Source organism: Cupressus sempervirens, chromosome 6 (genome assembly GCF_028749045.1).
Source record: "Cupressus sempervirens isolate cs-2001-9-10 chromosome 6, ASM2874904v1, whole genome shotgun sequence".
In the NCBI taxonomy this organism is placed as follows: domain Eukaryota; kingdom Viridiplantae; phylum Streptophyta; class Pinopsida; order Cupressales; family Cupressaceae; genus Cupressus; species Cupressus sempervirens.
The window spans coordinates 623,242,795-623,268,357 of NC_143123.1; positions in this window are offsets into that span (position 1 = coordinate 623,242,795).

Here is a 25,563-nt window from a genome sequence, read left to right on the forward strand (position 1 = left end):
TAGTCTTCCACTCATCTCCCTCTCGTATCTATATCTAGTGATAGCCACTCTTGAGATCTATCTTTGTGAAGTACTGAGCTCCACTCAAGCAGTCCATAAGATCATCCATTCTTGGCAAAGGAAATTGATACTTGATGGTTATTATGTTTATAGCTAGAGAGTCTATGTACATTCTCCACTCTCCATCCTTCTTTGGTGCCAATATTGCAGGTACTACACATGGACTTAGGCTTTGTTGAATCAAACCCTTCCTCAATAGCTCCTAAACTTGTCTACTTAGCTCCTCTATTTCAGTAGGAGTCATCCTATGAGCAACCTTGTTAGGAAAACTAGCTCCAGGGATTAAATCTATTTGATGATTGATCTATCTTACTGGTGGCAACCCTTTTGGAACATTATCGAAGATGACATCTCCATACTCACTTAATATGCCTGAAACTTCAGGTGGAATTTCACTACTACCTTCCTTATCTCTACTAGGAATCAAAGCATAACACATATGCTGATGTTTCATACCATCCAAAAAAATTCTTCCATCAACAAGACATATCCTAGCACTACTACATACCTTTTCACCTTCTTTTATCAAGGGCTTCAATTTGTGGTGAACTTCATCCTTTGTCAAAGAGTGGGTATTTGCATGACCATCATGTATATCATGTCTATCACATTTCCATAGTCTTCCCAACAATAAATGGCAGATGTCCATTGGAAGTCATGTTAGAAGTCGGTGTAAAATTAGAAGAATCCAGAAAGGGTAGTCCAACTTTCAGGAGGCATAACTTTTGAACCAGGACTCTGATTGATGAATTGTTTACATTTTTGGAAAGCTCTCAAAGTTCTCTACAGCCCTATGGATGAGTTTCACTTGTTCCCCTTTTTTTGGCCCCATACAATGCCATTTAGTGCCCCAAATATGACTTTGAAGTGCTCTTAGGAGGTCTCCAGGAAACTTAAAATTGCAATAACTTTCTAATCATAAATTCTTTCAACCTAATTCTTTTTCTAGAGTGCTTTATATTTCAATTATAATCATCCCTCCAAATTACACCTTCTAACTCATCATAATTTTGGCTCTATTACAAAATAACTCATTTTCTACATTTACACGTATCCCAATGTGCTTTAAAACTCTAACCCAAAAAAATAATAGTGGAACTGTGAGAGCTGGAACCTTTATTTGACCCAAATGGGTATCCATAAATAAAAGTACATTAAACAAAAACTATCTCTAAGCATTTTTTTCTTGGGTGATACAGGATTGCCCTTACACCATTGGATGCTCCTGCATCATATCTTTAAAAAGTGTAACAAAATGTTGGCATTATTTGGTTAATGTTTTCTTACTAAAAAATCATTAAAAAAAAATTAAAGCTCACAACTGAAAATTATACTCAATATGTTCGTATCAATTTCATGCCATTTTGTTGTTCTTCAAGATATTTAATTTGAAGTGTTTTATTTTTCAACATAAGGTAGTTAATTTCTCATGTATTTTGGAGATGTATAATGTTCATTTAGTTAATTAACATCTATTTCAATGTCAATCCTTGAAATATCTTGAGCAATATTTGCATGTCAAATCTCTACATAATCATTCCCAAATTGAATATCTTGTGCAATATTTTCATTCTCAATCTCTATGCTTTCATTGTCAAACACTACATGTTCATTATCAATCAATAAATTCTTATTTTCAATCTCTATATTTTCATTCCTAATCTCCACAATTTTCATTCTCAATATCTAGATTATCATTTTCAATATCTAAATTTTCATTATCATTGTCAAAATTATACTCAATATTTTCAAATTCAATGTCCTCTTTTCTTGAAATAGCATTTATGGTTGGGCCTTGGGCCTTAACTTCACTAATATTAACATACATTATCTCTTCATACGGTTATCCCTATCACTTTTTCTACATACTTCACTTTCATATTTTTAAAGCTTTCTCTCTTTTATGATTTTGATGACTATTGATTCCTATTATACCATAAAACTTTGGACCAAATATAATTTCCAAAAAAGAGATATGAGAAAATATGCCTCAAAAAGTGTTATGTCATTTGTTGTAGATTAAAACTCTATGAAATTTACGTTTTTTTTAAAAATTGCATTCATATGATATTGGATACATAATCATATCAGATACAAAATATGTGAAAATTTCCCATACAAATGTGTCAAACCTTATGTTAGTGCATTGTATTGTATCTGGTATTAGATATGAAATTGATATTGAATATTGATTAACATGAAAAATGAGTGGAAACAATTGCTCAAAAGAATAGTCTTGACAATTGAGTGTCAACACACTTAATCATTTTCATCATACATGTCAACTACACAATAGATGTCAAGCCAAAATTCCAATAGGTGTCGAGTCGCAGTTGGTATTGAGCAATTCAGAATGTAGTATGTGCTGAGTGATCCAGGAAATGTTCATGTGTTGAGTAATCTAGAAATGTTCAGATGTTGAGCAATACATAATATATAGGTGCCAAGCAATACAATTTTTAACAGATGTCGAGCAAACCAGGAAAGTAATAGCTGTTGAGCAATCTAGGAATTAGTTCATGTCGAGCATCAGTAATGTAATGAGTGTCGAGTAACTCAAGATTAGCATAAGAGTTTGTATTTGCACAAATTAAGATGTGTACCATTTTTGGAGCCGACTTAGAGAAATTTTGAAGAAGAAAAAGGATAAGGATGAATCATTTACATTCCCTATGCAATCTACATGCAACCAATCAGAAAAAAGGTGAAGGCATGTAACCAATAAGAAAAATGCAAAGTATGAGCAGGAATTTGAGATTCAATATGGATCGTAGATCCATGCCTAACCCTAAGTCTTCGCATTCTTTATAAGAAGAATGAATGCACCATTGCATGTGTCGAAGAAAAAATTATAAGGGGAGATTATAGAAAAAATTTAGTGTGAAGAGAAAAGACTTAGAGGAACGGAGTAGCAGTTTCATATCAAGTTGATCAGAACAGCACAAGGGACAAGGAGTACATACAAAGATCAGATCAAGCAAGGATCAAAATAGGAAGAGCAGATCTAGTACCTGAACCTAGCAATTTGAGATTGCATTCGGTTAGGTCAAATTTTCTAATACTATCTCACAATTGTATTAGAGGTTGAAATCATATGTTGATAGGTTAGCTTAATAGCTAGGTAGGAGAACATTTGGAGAAGGTCATGAAAATCCTATGTATTAGGTGGGTTTAACAACCTATTGTAAATCTTTTAATAGGGTGACACTTCATGTAAGTGTTTTTAAATCCTCTAATTAGGTCACTATTGACATAGTGTAAAGCCTCTAATAGGGCAGGCCTTTCACAGGGTAGACCATCAGAAGTGGTTGAACATTGATTGCTACAATAATTTTTGTGGGTGTCATCCCCACCCCAATTTTACCTTCTTATTCCTAGAGGGTTTATGGGTTACCCAATCTTTGTGTTATGTGTTCATGCATGCTTTCATTTCATGTTTGTTTATATGTTTACATGCATGCAAAAAAAAATTCAAATATGTGTTAATAAGGGTTTGAAAGGATACAAATTGGTTACTTCTGATTCACTGCCCAACCATCCCCCCCCCCCCCCGCCCCCCCACCCCCTACCTCTTAGAAGTACTCTTCCCATTTGAACATTTCAACAATTGGTATCAGAGCCTAGTTCTCACAAGGGGAAGCCTAACAGCTTGGAGAAAAAGGTCAAAAGATGGAAGTCTTCAAACTTGGGAAGATCATTGACAATCAGGTGATTGATGTGCAACTAGCTCTACACAAAGTAGAGGAAGCCAAGGAGGAACTGAGAAAATCTTTGAAAAGAAGAAAAGAGATAGCCATAGCTGAAAATGACATACACTACAAGGATATTGACACCTCACAAGTGTTTTCCAATAGATACTCTAAGGAATTTGATGCTGCAATAGTAGAATTAATGGAGAAAAGTAGAGCACAAGCTGAAGAAATCAGATTATTCAAGCTTGAACAAGAATCACAAGCCATAATGCTTTGTGAAGTGACTGAACAAAAGAAAAGAGCTATTGAATACAAGGCCATGGTAGAAGACAACAAGATAAATCTCATCAATAGGCTAGAAGAGAAGACAATTGAATTTGAAAAGATTTCAAACATGCAGTTAGACACCTTAAGCCAGATGATGAATGCTCATCATGAGCTAAACATGAAGGATATTGAGATCTCCACCTTGAAGATACAGAATGAACAATTATAGAATGAATTGAATAGATAAAAGGAAATAGCAAAAAATTACAACAAGCCCAATGAGGCCATCAAGTACTTTGAGCAATTGCTAAAATCACCAAGGTCTAGTAATGACACTACAGCACTTGGCTACATCAGCACTGAACAAGGAGAATCATCCAAGGCTATAGAAGAAAGAAGCAACAAAGGTAAGAACACTAAACCTACTTGACATTTATGTGGTAAAAAGGGACATACCTTTAATGTGTGCAAAAGCAAGCATAGTCATCAGCATGATCTACAAATGCAAATTTCCATCACAAGTGCAAAAAACAAGGACATTTAACACAAGACTACAAAACAAAGACCATGAGGGCACCAAGATTTTAGGATCACTACAACAACTGTAAAAAATATGGACATAGAGCATTTGAATGCAAATCAAAGCCTATGTGGATACCTAATCAGCCTGCATGAGGAATCAATCATGCACATCACTACAATTGGGACTACAATACCAGGTATAGTTGTCACTATTGTCAAGAGTATGGACACATTCCTGAAAATTGCATAAGGACACATTTCAAGGGAATTTATAGCAGATGGCTAAACCAAACTACAAGTTTTAGTTGTTTGAAGACTGGTCATATCAGTAAAATTGTCCTACAAAGTCAAAAGCATCAAAGACTAAAGTCAACAAAAGAAAAGAGAAGATTGATGTTGAACAAATAAGAGGAGAAATGAACAAGACTTGGAAGAAGAAAGGTGAATGCAGCACATCAAATGGAGAGATCACTTCACCCAAAAGGTCAAGTTATCACACCTCATCTAATTAAGCACAAGACAGATACATGGGGTTGATACATAAAAAGATGTATCATACATCAGCGCAAGAAAACATAGAAGTATTGCAAAGAAGAAATATGCATGAGAAATGATGCCTAGTTAAAAGATGATGTCGAGCTACCCTTGGTTACCGAGTAAAACTCCAGTAAATGTTGAGTTGGATAGTGTAGTGGATGTCAAGTAAAGAGATGTTAGTGGCTACCAAGTGATTAAAAATTCAGTTGATGACGACTGGAAAAAGATATTGGATGCCAAGTAAATGAACTTTAGTGGAAGCTGAGTTGATAAAATCTTTGGAAGCTGAGTGTACAACTCTAATCACAAGCGCAATGAATGCTAGGTTTTTTAACCTAATAAAGGTTAAAAAAATTCATTTTTGAATCATTCGAACACAAAGCAAAGTCAATCAAAATGAAGAGGCAATTCTACAGTGATCAAACAGTGATTTGCAATGATTTCAACCACGATTCAACTCTAGTCCATTGATTCATAGGTATTTCATCCAAGTGTCGAGCTACATAGAATTTGAAAGTCTATTTAATTTTAAACCCTAGTTTGGAAAAGATGGCATCTAGGTCAAAACCTACCAAAGGGGAGGAAATTCATGAAATACAACTAGTCAGTAATGAAGTTAGACAGCCAGAGTTTAGACCCATCCTTGAAGTTGCTTATAAAAATGATCCCACTGGTGCCTTATCCTTAATTCCTAATAAATTTTTTATGGTCCAAGATATTCAAAAATGTTATAATTGTAAAGTTGGAGCCATAGGAGATTTGGATATTTTTAATGCATTTGATAAACTCTGTAAAAATGGAAAACTTAAAGATGAATTCTCCATAGTTGAGAAGAAGGGTCTGACCAAAGCCCTCATTTTCCCTATTGTCTTCAAAATGGAATTGATATGCATTGTGTTGAGCAGAATCCATGATGGAGCTTTTTGGTTAGAAACAGGGCCGGTAAAGTTTACAAAGAAAACTGTACATAGGGTTAATGGTATTCTAACCCTAGATTAGCCAAAGACCCTAAGAAGTGACAAAAAGGAAGCCATAGAGAAGAATACAGGGGGAAAATGGAATAATAGGGGAATGACAATAGACACCATCACAAAATCCCTACTAGATTTTGTTGTGAGAGTCATATCACACAAATTCCACCAGTCAAGCAGACTAAACAGTGTACCATGTATAGCAGTGGATGTTGCTTATAAATTGGTGAAGAAAGATCATACATATGATCTTGCAGAGCTCATGTCTCAGTAGATTAATGAAAATCTGGGAGCTATAAGGAAGTCTAAGGGAGCTCGATGCAAATTTAGCTCAGTTTTGGTTTGCATATTTTTCTACATTATGAAAGAATTCCCTTCAGTAGGCAAGGTGAGATGGGATCCAAATAAGACCATTGTTGACCAAATAAATGGATTCATTGATCAAATGGGTGAGAATTTTGATGTCCAAATGACTAGCTATTTTGAGGACTTCAAGAAGTCCATGAAACAAAGAATGAGGATACTAGTCTCACTGGTTGAGAAGCATGAAAAGGACATTTTTTTTCTTGAGGACATTGATTACACTTCCATATAAGCAATCATACCTAGAGTAAGATGGCTTAGGCCACTAGGTTATAGACTTGATATTGATCAAGCCTCAGCTACAATAACAACTCTACTTGTAGAGGAAATTGATAAAACTACAACACATTTTGGAACCTATAACATTGTTAAATCAAGGGTGGTAACAGACCTCAAAATAGCCACAATAGTGAAGAAGAAGGATAAATTGGTCAAGAAGATCAAGAAGAAATTTGGTGTTTAAGAGGCAGGCACAATAGAGGAAGAGGAAGCAGATGAAGAAGAGGAAGACAATGAAAATGCAGGAGATGAGCCTGAACAAGAGCCTCTACAATTGACACAAGGCTTAGGTGAGGATAAAGAGGAAGATGTCGAGGAAGAAGAAGTTGAGGAAGCACCTAGCAAAACTAAAGTCACTAAGAGGAAGCCAAAAGCTCCACCTACTCCTCAACCCAAAGCTAAGAAAGTGGCAAAACCTGCACCAAAGAAGCCCACTACCAAAGCTACCACTAGGGCCACAACACAAAAGGCAAGAGAAGAGGTAGATAAGAAGAAGAAAGCCACCAAGAAGACTAATGAAGAGTTGAGAAAGAGAAGAAAATATGTGGCTCAGCCTAAATTTGATGAAGAAAAGACTAAAACAAATGATAACAGTCAATTTAAAGTGGTAAGTCATCCACCAAAGTCTTCAATTGATAAATTATGTACAAAGATTAGAAATGATGACTTGAAAGATTTAAAGAATTTAAGCTCACAAAAGAAGAGAAAAATAAATTAGAGGAATCTATGTATGCTATGATGGCTTAATACAAGCACACACCTCTAGAGCTAGATGGCTCAATGCCCAAGGAATTGTACAAAATAGTAGAAGACAAATGGTATTTTTGCCTACAGATGGAGAAGGAAATAAGAGATTCTACTTTAGCAAGATTGTTGCCTAATTTTACTAAGAGTCAAATAGCTAATGCAGTTAAGAGGCACAATAATACATTTACTCAGAAATATAGGGCATTCAGTATTTTGCAAAATAAAATTAAAGATGTAGTCAACAAATCCACAAGATTGTGGAAAATAATATACAAGAAAATTGATGATGTGTTTGATGAAGAATATAAGGTAGAAGCAAGTGCCAAGAAAAAGGAAATGAAAGAAATGGGGAAGAAGGAGGAGGAAAAGAAGGTAGAAAAGAAGAAGAATGAGGAAGAGAAGAAATATGAAGAGGAGATAGAGGAAGACAAGGGTGCAGAAGAGCAACAAGAAAAAAGTGTGCAAGACACACAACTATCACCTCCTAGCCCTCCTCATGCCTCCATCACACCTGTAGAGATTATCAAGATCAAAGATGTTATTGACACTTCTGGTCAAAACATTAATCCATTAACTACAGAGGATCTAGCAAAGATCCTTGACCAATCAACAGAAGCAAATAGACTATGTTCAAGTCCAATACTGGTCAGTGTTGATGAGTTGCAAAAGGCAGTAGTGAAATCAAAGAAAGTCAAGGTGTAAACACAAGAACCACCTTCTACCATACAAACTACTGGAATCCTATTCCTTCCTCCACCATCTCCACCAAAAGAAGTTATAGATGCACTTCAAGTGTTGACTGCAAAAGCAAGGGAAGACAAAGAGAGAACTGAACAACCAGCAAGCACACCCCCAGCCAGTGATAGTGAAAAGGAGAAACAAGTTGAAGAGAAGGAAGAGACAAGAGATGAGGAGCAATCTACAATACAAAATTTGGTTGAACTACCCAAAATGGGTACTCCCACTCAAACTCTTCAGAAGCTGAGCACTAAAATGTTAACATTACAAATTAGGACACCAAGCTCAAGCTCAAAAAAAGTAGCCAGGAAACTTCATTATGGAATTCCTGAGCTTGATGAGGAGATCACAATACCTTACTATGAATCTAGCACTCTCACTGAGGAGAAGATGAATGAAATTCAGAATGCACTAGATAGAAGAAGAAGACAAGAGGTATTGAGAAAAGAATACAAATATAGGCAAGCACAGAATGAGATCAAGGACATCTTTATGGATGCCTTCAACTTGCAAACACTTGATGAGTCAAGGCCAATAGTAGAACAACTATCTAACATAGTTGATTAGGTGAAAAATGAGGACCATGATGCAAATGCAAAATTAATGGAGTGGTCAGAAAGGAAATTCCAAGGAGAGGTAAATGAGAAAATATCTAGTGATATAGCACTATCACAAGTTGAACTAGCTAAGAAAATAGATAAAGTCAAAATTGTACTTGGAAATGTATTCTCCTTGTATAACAAGTTCTGTGATTTTTCCAAATTCACACAAGAGACTAGCCAAAGAATAATGAGCTTAGATAAAAATCTAAAGATTTCTAGTATGAAACTCCCAACCAATCCAGCTCAGAGTGAGAATTATTTTACTCAAATGCTTCACATACAAAGAGAATTAGTTGTATTAATAGCAGAGGAGGAAAATACAAAACCAAAGTTGATGCGAATCTAGTCCTCTATAACCCCTCATACATGTCAAGTACACAATAGATGTCGAGCCAGAATTCCAATAGGTGTCGAGTCACAATTTATGCCAAGAAAGTTTGAATGTAGTATGTGCTAAGTGATCTAGGAAATGTTCATGTGCCAAGTAATCTAGAAATGTTTAGATATTGAGCAATACAGAATATATAGGTGTTGAGCAATACAATGTTTAATAGGTGCCAAGAAAACTACGAAAGTAATAGATGTCGAGCAATCTAGGAATCAGTTCATTTTGAGCATCAGTAATGTAATGAGTGCCGAGTAACTTAGGATCAGCATAAGAGTTTGTATTTGTACAAACTAAGATGTGAACCATTTTTGGAGCTGACTTAGAGAAATTTTGAAGGAGAAAAAGGATAAAGATGAATCATTTGCATTCCCTATGCAATCTGCATGCAACCAATCAAAAAAAAGGTGAAGGCATGCAACCAATAAGAAGAATGCAAAGTATGAGTGAGAATTTGAGATTCAATATGGATCATAGATCCATACCTAACCTTAATTCTTTCCATTCTTTATAAGGAGAATGAATGCACCATTGCATGTGTGGAAGAAAACAATATAAGGGGAGATTATAGTGAAATTTCAATGTGAAGAGAAAAGACTTAGAGGAATAGAGCAGTAGTTTCATATCAACTTGATCAGAACAGCACAAGGGACAAGGAGTACATACAAAGATCAGATCAAGCAAGGATTAGAATAGGAAGAGCAGATCTAGTACCTAAATCTAGCAATTTGAGATTGCATTCAGTCAGGTCAAATGTTCTAATACTCTTTCATAATTGTATTAGAGGTTGAAATCCTATGTTGATAGGTTAGCTTAACAGCTAGGTAGGAGAACCTTTGGAGAAGGTCATGAAAATCCTATGTATTAGGTGGGTTAGACAACCTATTGTAAATCCTTTGACAGGGTGAAACTTCATGTAAGTATTTGTAAATCCTCTAATTAGGTCACTATTGACACAGTGTAAAGCCTTTAACAGGGCAGACCATCAGAAGTGGTTGAAAATTGATTGTTGCAATGATTTTTGTGGGTCTCATCCCCACCCCAGTTTTACCTTCTTATTCTTGGAGAGTTTATGGGCTACTAAATCTTTGTGTTATGTGTTGATGCATGCTTTCATTTCATGTATGTTTATATGTTTACATGCATGCAAATTATTTTTCAGATATGTGTTAATAAGGGTTTGAAAGAATAAAAATTGGTTACTTCTGATTCACACCCCCCCCCCCCCCTCCCCTCAAAAGTACTCTTCCCATTTGAACATTTCAACAGAAACAATGTTTTTCCCATTGGCGAAAACTTGTTTGCCTTTGGAATCCAATATTAGATATGTCTGATTTACAATGAATTATATATCTAACAATCATAAACTAAAAAAATTAAATTTTAATTATTGTATTTTTTCATAAAAATATAAGTCTAATATAGAAACATCAATATAAAGAGATCATCGAGGACTACAAAATCTATCATCATAATATTGTTCACAATTTGGCTAATATAAGGTCTTAGGGTTTTCATTTATAGCAACATAAAGTCTATTTTGAGATGGTAGAAGTTAATAAGAAGTTTGAAGTGACAAATTGTGAAGAGGAAGAGACTTTTGTTTGACACACTTCACTAGAAGAATATGAAGACATGTGAACTCGAGGGAAGGTACTACAAATAGTCATGACAAATTCTCAAGAGCACTAAAGTAACATCAAGTTTTATATGAGTTATAGAAAATTTATTAGTAATAGGTTAACAAGAAATGATAGAGTAAATGACAATATAATGAGTTTTTGGTTAAGAGATTATTTTGGTTTGTCAAAATGATTCTCAAGACCACTAAAGTAACATCAAGTTTGGTATGAGTTATAGAAAATTTATCAATAATAGGTTAACAAGGAATGATAGAGTAAACGACAATCTAATGAGTTTTTGGTTAAGAGATTGTTTTGGTTTATCAAAATGATTACTTAACAAGGTTTGGATGACATCTTTGATGTTAATCCACACATGACAAAACTTTATTTGAATATTTGGTAACATGCTAGGCATCACAAGACTGACTAATGAAGAGATTTGGTATAAAGGCAAGGAATTTTGTTAAACAAAGTATGGTACTATATTTTAATGATATAATGTTTATATTGGTGCTCTATTTGATTGATAGAGATGAAAATTTTATGTTAGATAAGAATACAATACAGTTGTATGTACATTTTTAAAGAAGATTTAAAAAGGATTGATCAAATATAGAAGATATCAGTAACAGTCAAAGGTTTTTGTATCTATCTCTAGTGATAGTTTTGTACAATTATATATGCATGTTTGAGTGATGGGCTTATCTTTCTCTTTGTATTTTAATTACAACTCCTAATAGGGTTGACTCTTCTAACAAGGCCTAGTCCTCTAACAAGGTCAGATACATTATAAGGATGTAATAGACTCCTAATAGGGTCAATATCTTTCACAAGAAAATTTTGATTAGTGGATCATTTTGTGGGTACCATTCCCATTGGGGTTTTCATTCAGTAGGGTTTCCTTAGTTAAAAAATAATGGTGTTATGAGTTTCATTTTATTATGCTTATGTTTACTTTTTTAATTTGATCATTTATAAATTCTAAATATTGTTAATGATGTCCATAGTTGGGAAAAGTTTGTGGAACACTAATTCACACACCACACACCCCCCCCCCCCTCCATGTGTCCCATTATTTCCTATTCCTAACAATTGGTATCAAAGCATGATTCCTCAAGGAAGGCCTAACAGCTTGAGAAAGGTCACTATTGATTTGGAATAATTGTAGAAGAATATTTAAGAAGATCTTGAGAAACTTGATATGGTTATTGATGAAAGAAATAAACTAAAGGTCAACCTTAAGGATGCACAAATTTTATATTAAAATTGAAAGAATAGATTGAGAGCACTAGAGTGATAAAGAAAGAGTCATGTGATCATTTCAAGGACTATGATTTAGCTTCAAGGCTTACGAAGGAGAATGATATTTTGAAACATGAGCTTGGAATTACAACCTTGAAGATGAGCATGATGGAAGATTTGAGAATATAGATCTAAAATCTCATCTTACTAAGGTGACATCTGAACTTGAGACTACAAAGTTATAGTTTGCAAAACTTGAGAACTACAACATTATTGCTAAAGGAGAACTTACACAAACTAGGCAACATATTGAGAAGTTACATTGAAGTACTAAAAATCTTTATGAGAAAATTATGGCACAAAGATTTATCAGAAAACTAATGTAAGATTTATAAGAAAAATAATGGGATAAAAGATGAATTACAGTTCAAGGGAAGATGAGGTATCAGCTAGATTCATCCATGTTGCATACAAAATGTGTGTTGACAAGGTGAAAGTGAATCTGTGTGAAAATATAAAATAGCAACTATTTGACAACATTGAAAGGATTAAGAGGGATAAGTATACAGAATTTAGATTTAAATATTTGATTATATATATTTTCCTTAATGTGGTAAAGATATTTCCATATGTTCCTTTTTATGAGGGGAATTCAAGAAAGTGTACAATGGAGTTAATAATACACTAGTTCATAAAGTACCCAAGGGAGAATATAACTAACAGCATTTCCTTAATGATGAAATCATTCAAAACTAAAATAAAGAAGAGAAAAGATTCCCAAATCTTTGGTATAGAAACACAAAAATGATATTTTTTTAATGTTTGTAACAGAAAAGACATGTATGGAGGTGTTAGAGCCTCGAGTTATGTACAGTGAACCACTTGGTTATATGATGTGATTGAAGAAAAGAGTGATGGATATGCTAAAGAAATTTTCAAATTAGAAAAACATGAAAAATATGCTAGATGGGGCACATATGAAGAGAAATTGGGTGAAGTACATCAAAAATTGACTAGTGGAGTAGTGAGGAAAAAGGTGGACAATGTGATGAGTAAGATTTTGAAGGACTCTAAAATTACTAAGAAATAATGGGATGATGTTAAGAATAAAATGTTGGAGATGAGTGCTAGTGGACAATCAAACATTATATTGGTTAAATCATTGGTTATAGATGCTACACCAATCACCCCTATAGCTGCAAGCACATCACAAGTTCCACCACCAAGATCTAATACACCTTTGGCAATAGTAGTTTAGTCATCATCAGACAATGATGTAAATCTTACAAGGAGGTTTACTAGGGCCTCATCATCAGTTATTTAGGAAAAAAATGACAAAGACTAAATCTACAATAGTCTTGAAAACATAAATCAAATGAGAAAAGGAGGAAGAAATGCCCAAAAGGCCTAAGAGGGTAAAGGAAATGGTAGCTAGACCAATACCTTAGAAGAAACAAAATATTGAAATTGCTTACAAAGGTAACAAAAGAAATCAAGAATGCACCTATTAAAAAGATGAGAAGGAAAATATCATTTTCAAGATCAAACAAATCAGGACCAGCCAAAGCCAAGCAGTGGAAACAAGAAAAAAAAATGGAAACCAAAAATTATAAAGATGAATGAGATGATTATGAATGATGGTAAGTTGAAGAAATTAAATGAAAACTATGATCCGAATCAAAAGAGAAATTTGAACATACATGTTATCAAGTACATGATAAAGTTTAGTAGGTCTATTAGCAGTCTTTGTGGCACTTTGCTAGAAGAAATGTATGAAAGGTTAAATAACTCAAGGCTTAGAATAGTAGAAGAAGAAAATAAATTTGAAGAGCTTGTTATTCATAAATATTGTATGATTTGAATTGTTGAGAAGTTAGATATAATTAAATAGAAATTGCATCAACTACTCAACGATGAGATGAGAGAAATAAGGTTAATAGAAGGACTTTATGAGGTTAGGGTAGAGATTGAGAAAATAGTCTATCAAGTATAGAGAGATCCCAGTATCATACAACTAGTAGCAGCAATAGAAGAGAAACCACAGGAGGACAATAGTGTGATGGACACTGAGGATAATACCCCTAGATGCCAAATGAGTAATACTTTAATTTATCTGGAAGGAGTACAGATAATTGTTGATGCCAAAGAAAATCTATTTAAGGATCAACCTAATCTAATTGTTGGAAATTTAGAGGACAACTCAAGTAATGAAGATGAACAATAGCAGCCACAAAAAAATCCTGAGGAAGGTGTTTTGTGTAGTGAGGAGACACCCAAGAACATAGTGATAATTGTTAAAGTAACTAAGATCGTTTCTAAAAATGTAGAATCATGGCCATTGTTATTCATGATTTTCAAATGCAGATTTAGATCTCATATAAATATGAGAGGAGGAGGCATGTCTCTTCAAGAGACATGTCCCTATAGTTAATGATCATTTAGTTAATAAATAACTATATGTATAACTCACCTTTAGGCATATATATAATATAATGCATAATATACATAATATATATTATATATTATATATAAGATATATATTGCATAATGTATATTATATATATTATATTATATATATAATATATATTATATATATAAGATATCTTAAAGATAATTTCCAATCAACGAGATATCTCATGATAAAATCAATCTAATAGAAGTTATAACAAAGTCATGTCCTATAAAGACATGACTCTACTTGGCCAAAGGCCACATAGGGTCATGTCCCTACTTGATCACCATTGGTGTATAAGTAGATACAATTAGTTTGCTTCTCAATCGACAATCATGAGGTGGTAAAACAATTACGTTCAAGAACGTAATAACATAATAGTCTCTTCTGATTATAAGAGCCCAATTAGTTAAGTAAAGTCATCTAAATAAATAGGCATGTGTGTGTGTGTGTGTGTATTCTTATCAATAATATGAGATATAAAACAATGTTCATATAAATCATGAATACAAATACTCAATGTATTGAGTATATTACTTCAAATGATGCTATACTTTATCACTCCCTCTTAGCAAGGGAGAACTAACAAAAACATTTTATGAGATATCAGTATCAAGTATACCTATACACAACATATTGTCTGACTTTAACACTCTAAAATAGTGACTTTTCAAATAACTACAATCACAATGTTATGAACACTATCATAACATATATTATGATCTCTAATTGTCTGAAACAATATCTAGAGTAATCACAATGCTTTTATTATCAACAACTTCTGATGTATCCGAAAAAAAAATTGTCATAATAATAGGCCTATCATTTGCAAGATCTTCATCTTACAAAGATTACCTTATGTCTATTTGTTATCATGGTATCCAACAAAATCCATCCCAAAGAACTGTGATAATAGGTCTATCATTTATAAGATCATCAACTTATAATGGCTATCTTTTGTTTATATATGTCAATAAAATATTGTCACCTTTTATTACACATCATATGTGAAATAATAACCACCATAAACCAAGGCAGAGGGTGGTGCAAAGGCTTTCACCTCAATTCTTTCTCATAGAGAAGAATAAATTTTAAGGAATTTCACTTAGAACTTCTTCTCATAGAGAAGATACTATTTACAAAGGATTGCACCTCAAAATTCTCCCTCTTAGCAATGATCCTAGGAAGTCAAGTCTAGTAGTTACTCCCTTAGAACCTGTCTTCCCCAAGTATTCTTGTCAGACTCGTTATGAATCTGGTATTTGATTTTTTGGTGATAATTCATCACTTCCTCATGATATACATAGGGGTCATCCCATCAAAATCATGCAGTTACATACATGTATTTCTAGACTCCCTCTAAGTATCAATCTTCTAAATTCCTACATTGCCTTAGAAGAAGTGTCATACTCCCTCTTAATGTAGAATAATCTCATAATATCAATCATCAAAGATGTTTTCTTCAAGAGCCTCATTTTATCCATCTTGATCATCGGGGTCTTTGGAGCTACTATCATTAGATTGAGTCTGCACAATATTTGGTAGCATATGTAAAGTACCAACCTTCTTTTCCTGTAAGAAAAGAAGGTAAATACTCAAGGATAAGAATATGTATCTTCCCATGAGGGTCATGGAACATCTCCTTTCCAAGTGGGAATGAAGCATTGGAACATTGGTTATTATTCCCCACACAATGTAAAATTCCCACTCTTATATCATTAAACTTTTGCATCACATCATATGAAAACTTCTTTCTAATCTTTCTCTTTTCATTTATTTGAGGTCCAAACATTCATTAAGCTTAATAGTAGAAGCAAACATGTCCTTCCATTTTCTTAAAATTGTCCACAATATGCCAATATCTTGATTTAATATAGTTCCATAGACAAGGACTTTTGAACTCAATCATTTGAGCTCCTCATCCAAAGTTGTCTTTGATGAAATGTTATACTTCCTCTAAATTTGATATGAATGAGATCTTCAAAGATCAATTGAAACTTGTCCTCTACCCACTCCTTTATATGAGTGTATCAGATTCCCTCTTAACATTAATCTTTTGAGTTCCTTTTTCTTTGAAGAACTATCGAACTCCCTCTCAATCTCTCTTTTCCTACAATAACATCCTCGAAGGAAAAGATCAAGACACATGATTCTTATATAATGTAAAAATAAGAGAGTGAATACTATAATACTCAGTAGTAATAATTAGTTTTCTAATAATGACAATGATATTAACAAAAGATATCATCTCTAGTCTCAAAATAATATTATTATCCTTTACTTATTATTTAAAAAGAATTCATTCAAAATCTTATTCTATTTTATATTCCTAATAATATTACTAAGAAATTTTTTTCATAATAATATTACAATGAGTATTATTATAACCATCTTATTGTATTTGCCCGTAGGCATTTGTACTTGCCCATAGGCATTGTACTATTGCATTAAGTTTGTTTGATTTCTAATTAGTTTTTACCAATTACAAGTAACTATTTTTATATAATTGAAATATTTTTAAAAATTTATAATTGTTTTATTAATTTTATATATTTTAGAAAATATATGATTGGCTGATATGATATTCTGTTATAAGAGCTCTTTTTTCAGAGGGTTTTCCTTGTTGCTTTTTTCTCAGCCAATTTTTTGCTACAGACAAATAGATTATGAAAATTTAATTATATTAACATCAACATTAATAAATATATATTTTAAAACATTAATTATCTCATAACCTAACTTATAATTTGTATAGAATATCACATTTCAAATAAAATCTATATTTTAAAATTAAGTAAATAATGAATTAATCCTTGCTATAATACTTTGATAAAAGGTAGTAATATATGTGACTAAATAATCAATTTAAAATAAATTTTAGATAGTTCATTCAGAATCTAATATAAAAACATAATTTCCATAGCTTCAAAAGAACTATGTTGATTTCATTACTAAAATTTGAATAAAAAAAACTATTTCCTTATAAAAATAATATGAAAATATATATTCTATTTCTATAAAATGTAACTATGTTAATCTTGTTAAGTTTCAGAATTTGCACCCATTACTGAACTGAAAGAGTTTAGTAATTCTGACTTAACATTGGAACCACTTCACTATGTGTGACATGCAAATAAAGTGAAACCTTTGCATTCTAGGCCAGCTCCAATTTGATATTTCAGTGAAATCCCTAAAATACTTAACTTAAACTTGCAGGGAAAAGGAGAGAAACTGCTGAAAGTAAACCTAAGACCTATAGCCTAAATTAAGAAAAAGGTGATACACCAAAAGTGATTATGGAAATTCAAATACACTTGATGGAGAGGATTACACGGCTATTTGAAATGCAAGCAAAGCACATCTTCCTGTAAAGATTCGTACAAATAATTTATAATAAGGTTTTAAGAATGAAACAATAAAAGGAGGAACATAGACACCTCACTTTAATCAATTTCACTTTTAAATACACATATTATAACCTGCAAATAAACTTACTTTCCTACAAACAAGTGTTGGAATGAGATAGAATGACAAGGAGTAATGAAAATTCTCAAGTTATTCTATCAAACCACTCAAATACACACACAAAACTTGCAAAAAGAAAGAAGGCTTAGCAGTGAACACAAAATAGCATAATCACACTGTTGTCACTTGTATTGTATCTCTAGAAAATGAATTACAGATTCTGCAACAAAGTTTAGGACTCAGAAAAGTAGTCACAAAACTCTCTCATAAAATTAGAACTCTCCCCCAAAAATGAGTTGAAAAACTCATTAAGTACAAAACCTAACACTTGGGTCGAATCCAGAAAGGTAGCATGAAAATAAGGGCCTAGAAACTTCCAAAATGAAGTCTTATCACTTCTAAGACTTTACTAACCCATAAAGAACCCAATGAGTCACTCAAAATTTTCCCAAAATTTCTCTAACAGGTCATAAAGACACTTAAACTACCAAGGTGAAGTTAATTTCAACCCCAAAAACCCTATATTCCCTCCAGATGTTCCCAACTGATTTCTTTCATAAAGACCATGACATAGGGATATAATGACTCATTTCTTCTTTTGCATTACAAATAGAAAAAACATCAAATGATTTATAATTAATCATTGTAATATTTTTCCTTTACAATATACTCATGCAAAAGAAAATAATCAAAAAAATATTCCTCTTTTTTGCATTTTACAATAAGAAAATAATATTAAATGATTTATTTGTATCATTTAATATTATTTCTCTACAATATTCACATTATGCAAAAAAAAAAAAGGTCATATTCCTATCACAAGACTCCTAAGGCATAACATAAACCAACCCACATCCTGTTCAATAAAAGAAAAACTTTAAAAAGGATTAAAATCCCATTAAAAAGCCGCAAACTCCAAATAATATAGAAAGGAATTTGGGGCAGAATGTTTAATTTGACTACCCTAATCATTCCTTCATTTTATCAGTTTGCATTCTGGAGGTTTTGAATGGTGAAGAGATTAAGGGTTTAACTATTTTTGTGGCCTCCATTATTGAGCCTATTGGAAGGTATTTTGTCATTTTTTTGCTTTAAAAAGTCAGATTGCTTCTTTGGGATGCTTTTCATCTTTGGATTTGCAGAGTTTTCTTTTGTCTATAGTCGCCATTGTGATATATTGTTGTTCTTTCTTGTTGTCTTCTCCTGGGTTTTCCTTGCCATGTGTGCGCTACCATGAGAGATTTACTGGGTTTTCTTGCACCATGAATGACAATCTTCAAGTTCGCCATTGTGAGGAATGTTGGAAGGTATGCTTACTGCTGTTACATACGAGTTTTATCTTTTGAATAGACTTGCAAGTTGTATTTCCAAAAACTCGAATGTAGTTCCTTTTTTCCTTACAAAGGCATTAACCAGTATTTGATAGCGATCTTACTGGTTTTTTAATGTAGCTTTTAATGTTCTACATGTGTTCCAGCTTTATATTTTACATAAGGGTTTTGTTGGTTCTTTGAAATTCTAGAATTTGAGTTCTATTCTTGCAAGAACCCGTATGGAGTTCATCCTTTAATTGCTTTTTTGATGAAGTATGAATGCCATGGAAGATATTTATTGATCACTCTCCACATTTTCTTGTTGTTTGGAAGTTTAAGCCACCATGAAATGTTTGCTAGAACTACAAAATGAATCTACCATGAAAAAACTATTTTGTTACTGCAAGGGATCTATACATTTCAATTTGTTGTTTTTCATTTGGATTTTTCTTTGTTGGCTTCATTTGAAGAGCAAGAACTAGGCTACATATCAGTGCCATGTTCTAATTGATAATCTTGTATTAACAAATTGTTGTTGGCTTTTGAACACAATAAACAAGTGGAAATCACCATCTTGCATATTTAAGAAATTGTCAATTTTCCATATCTAAATACTTCTACAACAGTCATTGCAAAATGTTTGCTCTGCTTTGGATGTGGAACTACTCTAAATGTCAATACAAGGCATTTAGATGCACTGAGCTACACATACTCATGTTTGACCAACTACTCTAGTTTTGCAAATTCTTTATGAACCCAATTTCTTAACAATGTAACTACAACTTGCCAAAGCACATAATTTTTAGACAACAACTATCTAGCAATTTCTTCTCCATTTTTACTGTATACGAATAATATAACCACTAGTATTTTTTCCTCAAATGCATTATCCACAAACTTCTCAATTCCTGGTTGCAAAGATAAACTATTGGATCTAACATAATCTTCCAATGCAGAAGGCTTCTCTCGCAAAAGGTTCTTTAGAAATATTTTTTTCTCATTTTTTTGATATGATGTCAACCATCCCATCCTCTCAAAAAACATAAATAGCACCCTTTTATCATCTCCACATCATCTCCACATCCATAGAATTTTACTCCATTTAACTTTTTGATGCGAAGAAAACAAAAATATGTTTCTGTTCTTTTCTCTATATCCATTCATTATGCTCAAAACCTTCATCCTTTTCTCTCCATGTGTATTTCTCCTCCTTTTGTATTCATTTTCCCAATATCAATTGTCCATAAAAGCTTTTCTCAACCTTTGCTTTACCAAGTACTAGTTTCTCAAGTTCAAACTTATACATCCTCTGCAAATACTTGATTATCTTTTTTTGAACTGGTGTGCCAACATCTCAATCTGCAAGGATAGTCCCTACTCTTAAAATTTTATTTTTATTTTTTGTTATTGGTGACTCATGTTGACTGAAAGTCTCAGAACTGAAGCAAAGCTAGTGATTCCTGGACTGTTAGTTGAGGAAACAGTATATCATCTTGAGTAACATATCTAATCCTCCTCTTTAGAGAGGTGTTATATGGAATATCATTGTAAGTTATAGTTCCTTTGATATCTCTCTGTAGTTTCTCTCCCACAATTTTTTGAGAAAAGTAGTCTTTCCACTTCCAGAGGGACCCATCCATGCAAGAATTTTTCCAGGAGCAATGCTTCTAGTTATCCCATTAACAATACTCTTGTAATCCTGATTCTCATGGTTGTTGCTAGTAACATGACGATCACTTGAGAGTTTATTCCATATTCCTAGGAGCTTATGGTTATTCTCTATTAAGTCATTCATTTTATCCATAGTGTAGGAACTTTTCAATTTATGTTTTTCCCTTATGATTTTATCAGAAGAAAATATTATCTTTGTTGAACTCACAGAATCCAAAATGAAACATTTGATAAGGTTTTGAACATTTGATGTTTTCTTTACTCTTCCACTAATAAGAAAAGTTTTGCCTTCCTTCTTGCAGCAAGTTATGCAAAATTTTCATCATATTCTAAAACAACTCCCTAAGTGTTGAATTATCTCATTCCATAATGTTTGAAAGAATACTTTATGAGGTTCAAGCATGGGCTCGTGACACTCACAAATGATTTTTATTTCTTTGAAAAGCTTACTGCAAAATATCTTTCAACATTAGATTTCAATGTTACTACTTACTTTCTTTTGTAACGAAATGCATCAACAGATAGAATATGTGTAGAGATATGCAGTCATTGCTTAGATCCTTTAGGATCTAATATCATTTTCCTTTCATTTTTTGTAGCTGCTGAAGAATACAAAGCTTGGAGTTGGATGATGAGCATGCCAAGGAACTCATAACTAGTCAAAGCAAAAGGCAATGACTAGTTATCTCTATTCTCACTTCTTTCTTTTATACATATCTTATCTATTTGTGTATTCCTTTATGAAAGAAAGTTAGTATAGTAAGCTATACTCACAGCTTGTGTGAGATTTTTTTTCCTCTCAGCATATCAATTCATTTCACTCTTTTGTAAACATCAGTTGTATATTTGAAAATGAATAATACAAGGACATTTTCTATTTTTTTGTGAAATGAATGGCATTTATGTATTTTATTGTTTGAATACTTAAATTTTACACATGTGCAAAATTTTAGTAACAAATCTATTTAGGAAAAAGCATACAACACAACGGTAACTTGCAAGCCTCTCATGTGGGAGGTCTTGGGTTTGAATCTATCTTTGCTTAACATATAATAATAATTAATTCTAACAAATAATAATAATTAATCTAGGCTTCAGCCATTTACCTAACTTTAAAATTTTAAAAAACCAATGTTAATCTTTTAAATAATTAGAAAATCTAACAATATTAGTTACTAATTTTTTTTTACTATAAAACTACAATGACAAATATTGGCCACTATATGGCACTTGTTTGAATTTACAATCATTCAATACTTACCTCTTTTCATTAACATACCTCTTTAATTAGCAAGCACTTTACCTTTATGAGATTAGAGATACATTACTGGTGTTATAGTCAATTCGCTACATTTGAATCCATGCATACTGTAATGCATATGTTGTACTCCCAATCGGTGCTCGAAGTGACAAAGAGTCCACTATGAGGCACATCCCATCTATGGCACATTCTATGCTTGGTCAACACAAATCCAACTACAGGTAGCAAGTCACTACACCAAGTGTGAAATTGAACAACAACACACACATTATTCACAACCAATAATTCCTAGATGAGTACTTTCTCAAAATTTCTAATTAGCGAGACCATGTCAGAGGATTCCATGGTAGGGGTTATGTGTTTGAATCTCTATTACCCAATCTGAGCTCATTGAATTATTAATCTTCAATACCTCCAATCAATATTTATAATCTGAAGGGTTCTTCAATAACTGGTTGTATTGGAAGGGTTATTGATAATTGGTAATCTACCTGATCGAAGGGTTCTTCAATAACCGGTTGTGTTCCTCTTACCTCATACATATGTGGAAAGAGACTTCACTCTACTTCATAACTTTTTAGATTTTTGTTCATATATTATTCCTCTTTTCCTTGTTTTCCCAAATCAGTTCATTAAAATGTAAACTTAGGCTACTGATTTGTACAGGCTAAACCAAATTCATCCCTACACCTATTGGGAGGTCCCCATGTAGTCCTATGAAAATTATTTGGGCCTCTTCAATGTAATTCACAATGCTATCCATTGAATATATATGTTCTAAAAATTATTTCAATTTATGCATTAACAAAAACTGAAATAATGAAGACTTTTCATGAATTGATGATAGTTTCTTAGACATGAATCAATGACAGTTATGAAGGAAATACAGTATGAAAGATATGTCCAGTATAGAGAACTTATGTAATCACAAACTAATGAGAAAATAAACCATCAACTTGATATAAAAATTTGTGATAGAGAACCATCGGAGGTAAGAATGATAGTTCTTGCAGCTACCAAAACTCACACCACCTTTTCTCAAGACAATAATTTATTTCCAATGTAGTCTTCTATATGAGAATGCTCGATACTGTGTAAAACATCATTGATTTTATTTCCTACTTGCAAAAGCTTTGATTTTCTATCAAATGATGTACTCCTTTTGAATGTACTTCCTTGTTTTTTTTAATGCATTTGTAGCCTATTTTGATACCTTTTTAAAGTAACTAAAATCATTTCTACAAATGTAGAATCATGGCCATTGTTATTGATGATTTTCAAATGTATATTTGGATCTCATATAAATATGAGAGGAGGAGGCAAGTCTCTTCAAGAGACATGTCTCTATAGTTAATCACCATTTACTTAATAAATAACTATATGTATAACTCACCTTTAAGCATATATATAATATTAATATATTAACCATATATGTAATATATTATTATATTATTATATTATTATATAATAATATGTAATGCATAATATATACTATATATATTACACATATATTATATGTATTATATATAAGATATATAATGCATAATATATATTATATATTATATTATATATATAAGATATTTATCTTAAAGATAATTTACCATCAACTAGGTATCTCATGACAAAATCAATTCGACAGAAGATACAACAAAGTCATGTCTTGTATCTAGACATGACTCTACTTGGCCAAAGACCACATAGGGTCATGTCCCTACTTGATCACCGTCAATGTATAAGAAAATACAATTAGTTTGCTTCTCAATTGAAAATCATGAGGTGGAAAAACAATTACATTCAGGAACTTAATAACATAATAGTCTCTTATGGTTATAAGAGCTTGATTAGTTAAGTAAAGTCATTTAAATAAATAGACATATATATGTATGTATGTATGTATGTATGTATGTATGTATGTATGTATATATGTATGTATGTATGTATTCTTATCAATAATATGAGACGTAAAACAATGTTCATATAAATCATGAATACAAATACTTAATGTAATAAGTATATCACTTCGACTGATGCTATACCTCAACAATAATTACTTCTCCACTCTCAAATTTTTCCATGTTAGCACCTATTATTGTGAGTGTAAAATTTAGTCTACAAGAGAAAAGATGTAATGATGTACAAAAAATCACACCAGCTATTGACTCATCAATGCAACTTGAGGCATAAGTTAAACTAAAAATAGAGGATAAGGAAGAGGAAAATATAGAGGACAAGGATGAAAAGGATCAGAGGGCAAAGGAGGCTAGTAAAAACACTCAATTTTTGTTAGTCCAGACTCCTAAAAAGGAAAATGGTAAGGATATTCCTTTGTAGTAAGGACATTCCTTGGTAAGGAAATTCCTCTTAGTCATCATTTTAGACATTATTTTCTAGTATGGATAAAAATGCACCTATGTTTATGATATAAGAGGATATGGAAAGAGAAAATTTATTTGAATTTACAACCTACTCCATTAAAAAAATTGTAGAGAAGAAAAAATCATGCAAGAGTGCACAAAGGACATTAGAAAAATTGACTGGCATAATTCAAAGTACTATTTTAGTATAATTCATTGAGAAAGATGTGGAAAAGAGAGTCAAAAATTTTATTGAAGTTTTTGATAGTCATTTGTCTACACTTGTGGAAGAGGCAACTAGAAGAGTACAAGAAGAACATGATGCTAAACTATTTAGCACAGTATGTGGAAACATTATAAATGATATGATTGTTCTAGATGTTTGCATCAAGGAATTAAGAAGATGCATTGATGATGGAATAGATTGATATCAAACATGTGCCTTAGCACATAAATTCACCCAAAGCATCTCTAAAGAAATTAGTAACAAGGAAGTAAGATGAAGAGTTCCAATAATAAATTCACAAAGATGGGGAGAAAAATTAGTAATGCCCATGATGAACTAAGGTTTCTTGAGCTTAACATAGGAAGAATCTTGAAGAGATTCCCAATTCTTAGATATAATTTAACTTTAAAGATTGGTTTAGTTTAGAGGTAATTAAACCCTTGTTTAAAGGAAAAAGAATCTTTTGCCAAATTTTCCTATCCAAATTTGAGTGCAGTAGAGGTTGCAGCTTATGGATTGTGTGGACTTACTAGTACAATAAATGCAATTAGGGACTCTTGTGATAAAGAGTTTGACAACATAAAGAATAATTTTTTTGGTTACGTGACTTATTGGGAATCCATCCAGCATAAAGATTCAGAGAAAGACCTACAATTTTGACTTGTATCTAAATTGTGAATCACATTTGTCATATGTCAAAGTGGGGTAATGGTATTAAAAATAAATTCTAAGTATTATGCATATTGTAAAGATTGTAAAGGGAGATATAAGTTAGAGAATATTCTAAGGGG